This window comes from Procambarus clarkii, chromosome 14, assembly GCF_040958095.1.
Source record: "Procambarus clarkii isolate CNS0578487 chromosome 14, FALCON_Pclarkii_2.0, whole genome shotgun sequence".
Lineage (NCBI taxonomy): Eukaryota > Metazoa > Arthropoda > Malacostraca > Decapoda > Cambaridae > Procambarus > Procambarus clarkii.
In genome coordinates this window covers 48657210-48670324 of record NC_091163.1, presented here as the reverse complement: position 1 = coordinate 48670324, position 13115 = coordinate 48657210, and the positions used below count along the sequence as shown (strand labels likewise).

Sequence of the window (13115 nt, the reverse complement as noted above, 5' to 3'; positions counted from 1 at the left end):
GCATGTCAAGGATTTGTGAATAATGATGTCCAACGACCTAACGTTTAGGGAGCATAATCAGGCAAATATTGCGTCAGCCAGAAAAATGATAGAATGGATTACGAGAATTTTCAAATCCAGGGATCCCATCACAGGTTGTACTCTTCAAGTCGCTTGTGTTGTCCCGTCTTGAGTACTGCTCAGTACTCACTTTCCCCTTCAGAGCAGGAGAGATTGCTGAAATAGAGGGAATACAGAGAACATATATGGGACGCATAGACGCGATGAAGCACCTAAATTATTGGGATCGTCTCAAAGCTCTCCAAATGTACTCACTAGAAAGGAGACGAGAGAGATACCAAATAACATACATATGGAAAATACTGGAGGACCAGGTCCCAAATCTACACAGTAAAATAACAACATACTGGAGTGAACGATATGGAAGAAAATGCAGAATAGAACCAGTGAAGAGCAGAGGTGCCATAGGCACAATCAGAGAACACTGTATAAACATCAGAGGTCAGCGTTTGTGCAATGTCTTCCCAGTGAGCATAAGAAATATTGCCGGAACAACCGTGGACATCTTCAAGAGGAAACTAGATTTATTCCTCCAAGGAGTGCCGGACCAACCAGGATGTGGTGGGTATGTGGGCCTGTGGGCTGCTCCAAGCAACAGCCTAGTGGACCAAACTCTCACAAGTCAAGCCTGGCCTCGGGCTGAGCTTGGGGAGTAGAACTCCCAGAACCCCATCAAGCAGGTATCAAGCAGGTAAGCGAGCACCACGAGCCAACACGTAAGACGTGAAGCGAAAACAGTGATGCCCCATCCCGCAGAAATGGTGCAACCAACTCCAGCAGGGCAGAACAACGCACATGTTGCTGAGTAATGTATGAGGAAAACTACTTAGGATATGTACTGCACTAAAATGAAAATTCCCGTATGGAAAACTAACTCAAAGAAAAGTTCGTAACCAGGGCTGTAATTCCGAACTCCCCCCGTCCCAATGAAAATGAACTGTAGGGGGCAGGAGTCGTTAAATGGAAATCGACATCCACCTCCAGACATTGCATACCCGGCAGTCTGTAGTGTGATACAAGAAGAGGAAAGAACTCTGCACTATAACTGAACACTGGTCAGTTAAAAATCAGGGAACTGAACATGTACATAGTCCAGCCTAGCATTATTATTAGTATAGCCAATATGCACAAGAATGTGAAGCACAGAGGTAGGAAATATGTAAATATGCAATGAAATGACTAAATATGGTCAACACACCGGTAGCTAGGGACACGAGAATATAATCAATATGATGAACTAACACGACTTAATTAGCAATTGCTAACGTAATATACAAGCTCAACTATATATACAAAGAGGTTCCAATGTATATATAAGGATGTAGCCAGGCATTGAATGAGGGTCAATGAATGAGTGCCCAGAGTCAAGAAAAGATTCAGTCGCTGAAAAAGTAAATCAAAAGTTACCGAAATTCTGGGCTATGCCCCACAGTGTAACGAACAACAATATATATGGACATATTAAGCCAACGTTAACCCTTAAACTGCGCACGGCGTATATATACGTCATGAGTAACATGTCCCACGGTGCGCATGGTGTATATATACGCCATAGGGTGCCAGGCATGATTCAAATGGCCCGCGGCTACACAGGGTTCACACTAGCTTCCTCAGGGCTCTTGTAAACAGTCGCCATTTTTGTAAAAAATCGTGGGCAATATTCTCCTGTGTGAGAGGCACAGTACTGTTGGAGCAACCAAGGCTGGCGCACGCAGCATGAGCAAACAGCATTGCTGTTCAGCTTGTGACCACAGCATCGCTGAAAAATGTCAAAATAAATATATAACTGCTGTTATTTAGCGATGACAATATTACAGAGGACCCCTGATTGTGATAACAATGACCAGGATTGTGATAATAGCTGAATTGTTGTGATAATTAGCGCTGTGGGATGAGTGAAGCTGAGGGACGGAGGAAGATAGCATCGTTTACTGACTGTGTGGCCACCTATTATTATCTGCATTCACCATACCAGCTCAGTGGTTCTCTATCATGAACACAAATATAGATACTTCTATATAATGTGTGTATTAGTGTAATAACAGCAAAAGGATTATGTTGGGAAGAGCCATTTGGGTGATGGAGGTGACATCGTCTGCATGATTTGTCTAGCTGTGTAGCGGGTGGCCACTATGCTCTTTGGGCACTCTACAAGCTTAGGTGTACAGTTATGGTGCATACAATATGTAGATACTTATATATAATATGTGTATATAGTGTAATAACACTGCAAACAGTATTGTTGGGGGAGAAAGTATAGTGCGTGTGATCTTGAATCAGTGAGGGAGCCGCCAGCTGTGTGTATAGCGACGACTCTTAGTGCCTGAACTAACTATATCAGCTTAGTTGTACAGTTGTGTCGAACAAAACATGTAGATACTTATATATAACGTCTGTATATTGTGAATAAAGTATAAAACAGGACGGTGGGAGGAGAAAGTGGGCGAGTGAGGCGTTGTTGAGGGAGTGAGTGGCAACGAGTGGCTGGCTGGTGTGTGGCGGTCACTCCTCGTTGCTTTTCGACTCTCAATACCAACTTAGTGGTTCGTTATGGTGACCAAAACATGCAGATACTTATATATAACCTGTGTATAGAGTGTAATAGCAGCAAAACTATTTGCTTATTGTTTTATGAACTTAATAATTGAATCACTAATATGCACACCATACTTTTGAGTATAGCGATGATTCACTTCTTTTATTATATAAATATATCACACTACACACTATTGAATAATATTACTGCAAAAATACTAAGAAAAATCAAATCAGAGACATTGAAATAATTAAGTGATAATATCTTTGTGGCAACTCCCATCTATCAGCGCGGGTGACGCTGACCGGCTCTGACGACCGCTCTGTCAACGCCCACTTTTTGCCAGACTTCCTCGGCCTATTGCGCCCAAAATATGTCACCTACGATTTTTTTTCCGTGCTCAGGGAACACAAATTAACATTTTTAGAAGACAAAATAATTTTTTTTATTTTTTTTTTTCTTGTGCACAGGGGTGTAAATCTCCTCAGGACCCCTTAGCAGCTTAAGGGTTAAGATACATGCAAAATGCCCAATCAACATACCACAAACAATACCCAACACTTATTCAAAAATCGACACTGGCTGATAGTGTAGCCAGACCGAATAATCTCACATGTAGAGTGTAGGCACTATAGTGGCACGACACAGCTCAGCCATGTAATATTCTGGGAACATTGCTAGTGGATTATGTCCTACGTTGCGAATGCATTAGGATAAAAGTAGGCGTAGAGTAGAGTAGAGACGGAGGGGGCATCACTCCGAGCCACCCTACACCTGCATTCAGAGAAAAAACTATTCAATTTCCCTATATAAAAAATCCAGAACTCCCCCAGTATCAAGGGGGCTATGACTGGAGAGAGAGAGTAGCTAGTGCGGTGTATTACCCGTGAGAACGGTCGCAGAACACCAACACATGTTATACTGTCCAGAAACAAAACTATCTCCCTCGGGCCATGCTCAGAATGCATGAGGTCCAAGCTGACTCCACCCTTCTTTCGGAGAGGGTAGCCGACAATGTTTATTTAACAATTATTTTTATTGCCAAGACAGATTACGGAAATGAGATGTGATTAGAAAATAATTAGATATAGTATTGAAAGATGATAAAGTAGTACGGAAGTGGACCAATGAGTCCAAGAAATCCTCACCAGAAACTGACAGACGTTCCAATAATATGTGAATTATCGAAGTTCTTCTCAAACCTTCGAGACCCTAGATAATCAAGCACAAAATCACAGAGGCACATATGGGCCCATTGGTATACTTGACCAAGAGTCATGCAGGATCCCGATATGATTCTTACATGATTGTGACATGACACTGAAGAATACATGTCCCAGATAAGAATGTTGTTAAAATTTCCCACAAGAAGGACGGAACCGACGGACCCAAAGGGACACGGAACTGAACCAGGGAGGGACCATCACCAAAACCAACTCGTATGTTGAGGGGGAAGGGAAGGAAAACCCCCACTCCCTGTAACAGTAAGCCCCATTCAAAGGGTAGGAAAACCCAGGTGGGGTCCAATGGGGCCCAAGGTCCCCAAGCCAGCCACCCCCCCCCTAACCCTGGGAACCTCTATACCAGGTCCCAAGGCCGAATTGTCCTCCAAAGGCCCAGCCTAAAAAGAAGCCGGGGCAGTCGTAAAACACTGAGGAAGGGGGGCCCACTGATCAGACTCATATACAACAACTGGAGGAACCGAATCGAATGCCTCCGTCGCCACCCCGGGAGGGGTAACCCCCAAAACTTCCCGAGTCTCAGAATCCTCTAAACTCCCCCCCCCCCCACTCCGGTGCCGTAAGTAAGGAGGAGGGGGATGGGACCAGAATGAAACACAGCAGGGGAAGAACGAGGGAGTGCGGACTGAACCAAGGTCGAAACGACCAACACCCCCAAGTCCGGGTCCCTACAAGCAAAGCAGGGTAGCCTCGGGGCATCCGGGGTAGCAATCAACCTAGCATGTTGCAGCAACCTAAACCTAGCACCTGACGCCTGACAGCTGGGGTGGACAGCGCTTCGGATTCATAATCCTGAGGTTCGGGGTTCGATCCCTGGTGGAGTCGGAGACAAATGGGCAATTTTTTTTTTTTTTTTTTGAGATATATACAAGAGTTGTTACATTCTTGTACAACCACTAGTACGCGTAGTGTTTCGGGCAAGTCCTTAATCCTATGGTCCCTGGAATACGAACCCCTGCCGCGAAAAATCGTTTTTTCGTCCAAGTACACATTTTACTGTTGCGTTAAACAGAGGCTACAGTTAAGGAATTGCGCTCAGTAAATCCTCCCCGGCCAGGATACGAACCCATGACATAGCGCTCGCGGAACGCCAGGCGAGTGTCTTGCCACTACACCACGGAGACTGCTGTTTCTTTCACCCTGATGCCTCTGTTACCTAGCAGTAAAGAGGTGCCTGGGAGATAGACATCTGCTACAGGCTGCTTCCTGGGGGTGGAGGCCTGATCGAGGAACGGGCCACGGGGACACCAAGTCCCGAAATCCTCTCAAGATAACCTCAAGATAGCATGCAACGCCTGAGCTGCCTGCACTTGGATAGTGTCATCAGTGAATTGGGTAAAGTGAGTCACAAACAAGCAAAAATGCTCACAGGACTCCGGGTTGAAGGTGTCACCGACCCAACAGGCAGCATAACAGAGGCAGAAACAATGAGTGTCGCCCTGAGACAAGGGAACAGATTAACCCTCAAACTCGCACAAGGCAAAAGGGGACCCAGGGGTCACATCCATTGAACCCCTTGTGCCCCCACAGGTTTTCCCAGAGCCCTTAGACTGTTATCGAGAAGGGTAAGCCCAGGCAGGGTACTGCTAACCGGCGCCCATTTCTATCAAACAAACTTCTAAAACTGAACCACCCCCAAGACGTGTCCACTCACGGGGGCCAAGCAAGGGGGTACCACTGAACATAGGAGGTTAAGACACTAAGATAACTGGGGGTAGGGGAACAAAAGCAGACACCCCCCACCAGGCACAAACAAAGATGAAAAGAAAACCCCTTCAAAAGGACAATGTACCCAGGAGGAAAAAAATCTGGCCACTGTAATAGGTGAAAACTAGCTGCGCAGTACCCTGCGCCCCTACCAGTGCAAATACTACCACTTACCCCCAAGGTAAACAAGGGAGGAAACCCCCCAACACACTTGGGGCGGTCAATCACCGAGCAGCAAAAGACCAACAGAGGTAGTCCCAAGGTGACTTGTAGAAGATAACCCCAAGCCCCAAGGGCAGTACTTACAGGGCACTCAGGGAAGGGAACCCTAAGCACATGTAGCTTGAGTACCTGTGAATATTACTCCCAGCTCGCACGCCACCATAAGAGCAGTACTGGACACAAGGCACAGCACAACACATGAGAGAATCTGGAGCTGGAGCCACACGACCGAGCCACAATCACATCAGCCGCGAACTGACAGGTGGATAGCCGGCGCGATGGGTCTGGGGCTTCCCCTTCCCCCTCCTTCTTGGAGGGGGGGGGGGGGGGAAGCTGCGTAGAAAAGTGACACAGCAAGTGTGACGTCATGCTAGTTTTTCAATTGGGGAGTTCTGTTTACTTGTTAGTTTTCTGTAGTTGTTTTAACCAGATTAGGGGTTTGTGTTGGGGTGCCTACCTTTCTGGGTGCCCGGCCCCGTTGATGGCAGACATAGAATGCGCCACACACAATAAAGTATGTAAAATAAAATAATAAAATAAAATAAAGTAAAAAAAAGTAAACTTGGAAATAAAGTACGCAATGCGTTATAATCAGGAAGAAAATAAGGAGGTTGAAGCAGTTGAAAAACCTGACTTCAGGAGAGGACATTATGACAACCTTAGAATTTTTTTAGTGAGTATAATTGGACAGACTTGTTGCTAGGCAAGGAAGTAAATGAGATGTATGTCAAGTTATGTGAAATATATGATAAAGGCACAAAAAATTTATACCAAAACAGAGATGCAGAGCTAGGAAACAGGACTGGTTCAACAGAAATTGCGAGAGGGCCAGAGACCAAAAGACACAAAAATGGAATCAATACAGGAAGAGGCCAAACCCCCAAACATACCAGCGATACAAAGATGCAAGAAACAACTACACAACAGTGAGGAGAGAGGCAGAAAGAAATTTTGAAAAATGGATTGCAGACAAATGTAAAACATAACTAGGTCTATTCTATAAATTCATAAACAACAAATTGCAAGTAAAGGATAATATTCAGAGGTTGAATATGGGAAAAAAATTCACAGAAAATAAAAAGAAAATGTGTGAAACACTAAACGAAAAGTTCCAAAGTGTGTTTGTACAAAATGAAATCTTTAGGGAACCAGATACAATAAGAATTCCAGAGAACAACATAGAGCACATAGAGGTATCTAGAGACAAAGTGGAAAAAATGCTCAAGGAGCTAAGTAAGAACAAAGCAGTTGGTCCAGATGGAGTTTCACCATGGGTTCTGAGAGAATGTGCACCTGAGCTCAGCATTCCACTTCAACTGATTTTTCAGGCATCCCTGTTTACAGGAGTTGTAGCTGATGTGTGGAAAAAGGCTAACATAGTTCCAATCTACAAAAGTGGCAGCAGGGAAGACCCCCTTAATTATAGACCGGTATCATTGACAAGTTTAATAGTCAAAATATTGGAAAAATAATTAAAAATAAATGGGTAGAACACCTGGAGAAAAACTATATATCAGACAGACAGTATGGTTTTTCGATGTGGATAATTCTGTGTAATGAACTTACTCAGTTTCTATGATCGAGCCACAGAGATTTTACAGGAAAGAGATGGTTGGGTTGACTGCATCTATCTGGACCTAAAATGAATGCTTTTGACAGAGTTCCACATAAGAGGTTGTTCTGGAAACTGGAACATATTGGAGGGATGACAGGTAAGCTTCTAACATGGATGAAAAATTTCCTGACAGAAAAATGAGGGCCATAATCAGAGGTAAGGTATCGGATTGGAGGGCTGTCGATCACAAGTGGAGTACCACAGGGTTCAGTTCTTGCACCGGTAATGTTCACTGTCTACATAAACGATCTACCAGTGGGAATACACAATTATATGAACATGTTTGCTGATGATGCTAAGATAATATGGAAGATAAGAAACCTAGATGATTGTCATGCTCTTCAAGAAGACCTGGACAAAGTAAGTATATGGAGCATCACTTGGCAAATGGAATTTAATGTGAATAAATGCCATGTTATGGAATGTGAAATAGGAGAACACAGACCCCACACAACCTATAAATTATGAGAGAAAATCTTTAAAGAATTCTGACAAAGAAAGTGATCTAGGAGTGGTTCTTGATAGAAAACTGTCACCTGAAGACCTCATTACGAACATTGTGTGAGGAGCCTATGCTACACTTTCTAACTTCAGAATTGCTTTTAAATACATGGATGTTGAAATACTAAAGAAATTGTTCGCAACTTTTGTTAGACCAAAGCTGGAATATACAGCTGTTGTATGGTGCCCATATCTTAAGAAGCCCATCAACAAACTGGAAAAGGTGCAATGACATGCCACTAAATGGCTCCCAGAACTGAAGGACAAGAGCTACGAGGAGAGGTTAGAGGCATTAAATATGCAAAAACTAGAAGATAGAAGAAAAAATGAGGCGATATGATCACTACATACAAAATAGTAACAGGAATCGATAAAATTGATAGGGAAGAATTCCCGAGACCCGGAACTTCAAGAACAAGAGGTCATACCTTTAACCACTTAACTGCGCAAACCGAGTATTCTCGGTCGGCAGGAAACTGCGCCAACCGAGAAAACTCTTTTTGATTTTTCGGAACCAATTATAAATGTGTACGAGGTTGGTTGTGTACGAAATGGACTCTTAGGACCTCCAGTGAGAGGCAGTCATCTTGGAAAAAATTCCCAGAATGCCCTAGGGCTGCTGGCTGGGTTAGTACTGAATGAGCAACCATGGGTGGCGCACGCGCCTCTGGCTCCCAAACACCTATTCGACGCGGTGTTAAAAGATAACGCTCTGTTGGTGAAATTCAAACCTTATTGTTTGAAGAACATAAGGGTCATAATATTGGTGAAGCTAGGCGCAATAAGGACTTAACACAAAGGTCGGATGCAGGTGATACAGCACCTATGAGGACGATACAGCGAGCGTATCCAGTTGTAGCTCTGAGCGTCACCCTTGCAATCCTATGCTATCTCCAATTTAGTTAGATCATACATAGAGTAATCGTTTTCTGCGTTCAGTGATGATGCATCTGATACAAGTAGCATAGATGAACAGTGTTAGCGGCTTCCATGATGGTGATTTCCATAGATATTTTCAAGAATACCTGAATCTCTTCCTAACTGACAGACACTCTTTGAGGCTAGCTGAATCTCTTCCTGACTGACGGACACTCTTGAGGCAAGCTGAATCTCTTCCTGTATGGGACCATACAAAGCGATCTTTTCAAGACTACCTTACAAATTGAGCTTTTCCTATAATCGTTTCACTACTACTTTATGCTTTACAAGCTTGGCTACATACCACCTACAAGTACTAAAGCCAAGGGTGTATGTGAGTGCGTTATTTGCAAGCGCACAGAACGATGAAACAGGAAACAAAAATCTATCTGTAGCTGGTGCACTGAGAGCGAAGTCGCGCTGTGTACCATGGACTACTTCGTTGACTATTACGCACCTCCAAAGTACTGAGTGTGTAATACAGTGTGTTACTGTGTAAATAGTATGTGAAACTGTACATACTGTCATTTTAGTGAATTTTTAACAGGTAATATTGCGACAATAAACATTTATTGTGGACACATTACTGACACATGTATCACAGTTCCATGGAACATTATGAACGTTCTACTGTATACATATTGTAAAGTACACAAATATGCATCATATACGATAAAAAACAAATAAAACCGCATTGGAAATACATAAAACAAATAATTGAAAATATATTTGTGGCAACACCCGGTGCTTGAATGGCCCGCACGACCGTGTCTGGGCGTGTCACGCACGGGCGACCAGGCCCTGATGACGTCACAGAGCACCTTGTCCACGTCCCCACAGCCAAAGTAAGTGGAATTTGTATTTATTTTTACATAGACATGTTCAGGGAAGGGAATTTATCATTTTACGAAGAAAAAAGAATTTTTTGGGAACACTTTATTTCATGCGCCCCGGGGGAATTTCACAATAAACTCGGCGCAGCACGGTGGTTAAACTAACGAAACAAAGCTGCCGGAGAAATATAAGAAAATTCACTTTTGTAAACAGAGTGGTAGACAGTTGAAACAAGTTAGGTGAGAAGGTGGTGGACGCCAAAACCGTCAGTAATTTCAAAGCGTTATATGACAAAGAGTGCTGGGAAGACGGGACACCACGAGCGTAGCTCTCATCCTGTAACTACACTTAGGTAGTTACACTTTGGTAATTACACATGTGCATTTCTAGAGACCATTGCTACTCGTGCTTCTCTGAGGGGGGGCCAGGTCCCGGCCATGCTTGTGGTCCCCAGTAGGCCTAAAACTCCATTCACACTGATGCCAATGTCTAATAATATACATGTCAGCCTGGATATGGGCTCCCCCCCCCACCCCCAGAAAGGGACGAAAAACCCCTACACAGAAGGCACAAAAGGCCCAAGAAGAGGCAAAGAACCCAAGCGCTGCAAGTGGGCTCCCCACAAAGACCCGGGAACTCGCAACAGGGACCCCTAGGGCAGAGCCGTCCTCCATGTCCACTACCCCTGCAGAAAAGGTAGAGTCCAGGGAAAAGGCAGAAAAAAGGGGGGTCTGCTGGTAGGACCCAGAAACCTCAGCAGGAGCCTCCGAAGCTGCTACAGTCAGGAGCAGGGGGGGTAGAGGGCAGAGCGAACAACAGGGAAAGGACTGAGAAGTGCAGATGGAACCAGAGTCGAAGCAACAAACACCCTCAAGTCTGGATCCCTTGCAACGCTGAAGCTGCCTGTACCCGAATGTCAGTGTGAAGAGTGTGAGAAATTAGAGCACGAGCAGAGAACATGTCTCGCAAGATTCTGGGTCAAAGGTGTCGTTGACCCAACAAGCAGCATGATAAAGGCATAAAAGGTGACTGTCACCCTGAGACAAAAGCACAGAATAACCCTCAAACTTGCACAAGGCGAGGTGGAACTCAGAAGATGCATCCACTGGTCAACTGAGCCTCAACGGGGATTTCCAGGGCCCCCAGGAAATGGGAGACTGCTATGGGAAACCCAGGCAAAGCACTGCCAAAACCAGTTAAACCCAAAACTACCAAGGGGAAAACTGCTAAAAGCTGAACCCCTGTGACGTGTACAATCAGAGGGACTTAGTGAAGGGCCACCCAAATACCCTAACGTGAACGAATTGCCCAACAAGGAAGACCGACTCTCCAAGGAAGTTAAACAAAAATAAAAGAAAAACCCCGCAAGAATACAGCATCACCAAAGGAACAGAACACAGCCACTACGTAGGTAGGCAAGCTGGGCAGTATCTTGCATCCCAACCAGCAAGACAACACAACTTTCTACCCAAGGCCAAACTAAGGCCACGAAAACCACAGCTGGCCCCAAGGGCGGGGCAAAAACTGAGCAGCAAGAACTCCTACGGAAGTGGAATCCTGAAAGCTCTATGGAAGATAACCCCTAGAACTCATGGGTAGAACTTACAGGGCGAATAGGAAAGAGAGCCTTAACCCTTAAACTGCTCAACACGTCATATAACGTGTTGAGTAACTTACACAAAAGTGCGTATCACGTCATGTGACATTTTGGAGTACTACACAAGATTTAAACCACCCGCAGATACACGGGTTTCACATCACCTTCCTCAGGGCTCTTGTAAACAGACGACATTTAAAAAAAAATCGTGGGCAACATTCCCGGGAGTGAGGGGCCTCAGTACTGAGTGAGCCACCAAGGCTGGGGCATGCAACATGAGCTTACTGCTGTTCAGCTTGTGACCACAGCATCGCCTAAAAATAAAAAATATATGTAACTAGTATTATTTAGTGATGATAGTATTACAGAAGACCCCTGACTGTGATAATAATGACCAGGATTCTGATAATAGCAGGATTGTTGTGATAATTTGCACTGTACTGTGGGAGGAGTAATGTTGAGGGAGGGAGGGCTGTAGCGTCGTCTGCCGAATCTGTGTGGTCACATGTTGCTGTCTGCACTTACTATACCAGCTTAGTGGTTTGCTATAGTGAACAAAACATGCAGATACTTACATATAATGTCTGTATATAGTGAAAAAGCAAAAACGGTATGGTGGGAGGAGAATGTTGGCAAGTCAGGTGAGGTGAGGGAGGGAGTGGTGGCCAATGACTGGCTGGCTAGCTGGTGTACCGGCCACTCCTTGCTACTTTTAGACTCATCATACCAACTTAGTGCTTCGTTATGGTGAACACAAATGTAGATACTTATTACACTATATATACACGTTATATATAACAGCAAAAGGGGTGTTGGGAGAAGCCATTTTGGTGAGGGTGGTGGCATCACATTCCTGACTTGTCATGCTGTGCAAGGGTGGCCACTATGCTCTTTGTGCACTATACCAGTTTAGATGAACAGTTATGGTGAACAAAGCATATAGATACTTATATATAATGTTTGTATATAGTGAATAAAAGCAAAAAAAGCAGAGCAAGCTCCTACTACAGCTTGCTCTGGGTAAGTCGTTTCAACAAAAGTTTGCATTTCTTCTCACAGCCTACACCACTTCCTAACTGTTGAGGAAGGGACATTCTCTACTGCCTCCTCCTCCTCCCTTGAAGACATTTCCTCAGATTCCTCTTGTTGATGCTCCTTGTGGTCATTCTCACATGTGTTTTCTTGGCTTGATTCTTATCATTGGCTTTCTTGGGACCCATGGCTAGATATACAATAAAAAAAATATGTTCGAAGAGCCAAAAATCCGAAAACAACTGTAATTCTTTACAAAGAATTCAGGCACGATTGTCACTAGTCGGGAGGCACTGATAAACTGGGACACTATCACCGTGCCACCACACACTAGGTTGGCCATACGCGTATCAACAAACTCGTTTTCCGAGGCAAAGTTCGTAACCTGATTTGAATTTTTTGAAGAAATTGGGCTTGTAACTCAAAATGTTTTTAAATTGGGGCATTTGTAAGCCAAGGTGTCACTGTATATCCCTATCAGCCAGGATAGCTCCGGGGAGCGGATAAGGGCTCCCTCAAGAAAGCAAAAAACAATTAAATTCTTCACAAAGAATTCAAACGCGATCGTCACTAAGCCCCTAAGTGGAAGACACTGGTAAACCAGGAACCATGCGCTCGGTCAACCTATATGTGTATCAACAAACTTGCCAAGCGAGGCAGAGCTCGTATACCGAGTCAAATTTTATGAAGAAATTGAGCTCGTAAGCCAAAAAATTAGTAAAGAGGGGCATTCGTCAACCGAGGTTCCACTGTAATGTGCTGTACAATGCATCCTCACTCTTAACGAACCTCGCTCTAATGAATTCCCAGCTGGTTTGAACAAAATACATTCGGTACTAAATGTTCAGTGGA

General features: G+C 44.2%; 1 protein-coding gene across 4 annotated transcripts in view; it reads right to left on the bottom strand.

Moving 5' to 3' along the window:
* LOC123752293 (uncharacterized) overlaps window positions 1-13115 on the bottom strand; it is a 148071-nt gene that overhangs the window by 62292 nt on the left and 72664 nt on the right. Inside the window, exon 1 of one of the 4 annotated variants that reach the window (XM_069324607.1) lies at window positions 5896-6029. The exons of the other annotated variants lie outside the window; for them this stretch is intronic. The gene's annotated coding sequence lies outside the window, so the exon portion shown is untranslated. Of the gene's footprint in view, window positions 1-5895; window positions 6030-13115 lie in introns of those variants that run through there. 4 annotated transcript variants of the gene reach the window in all.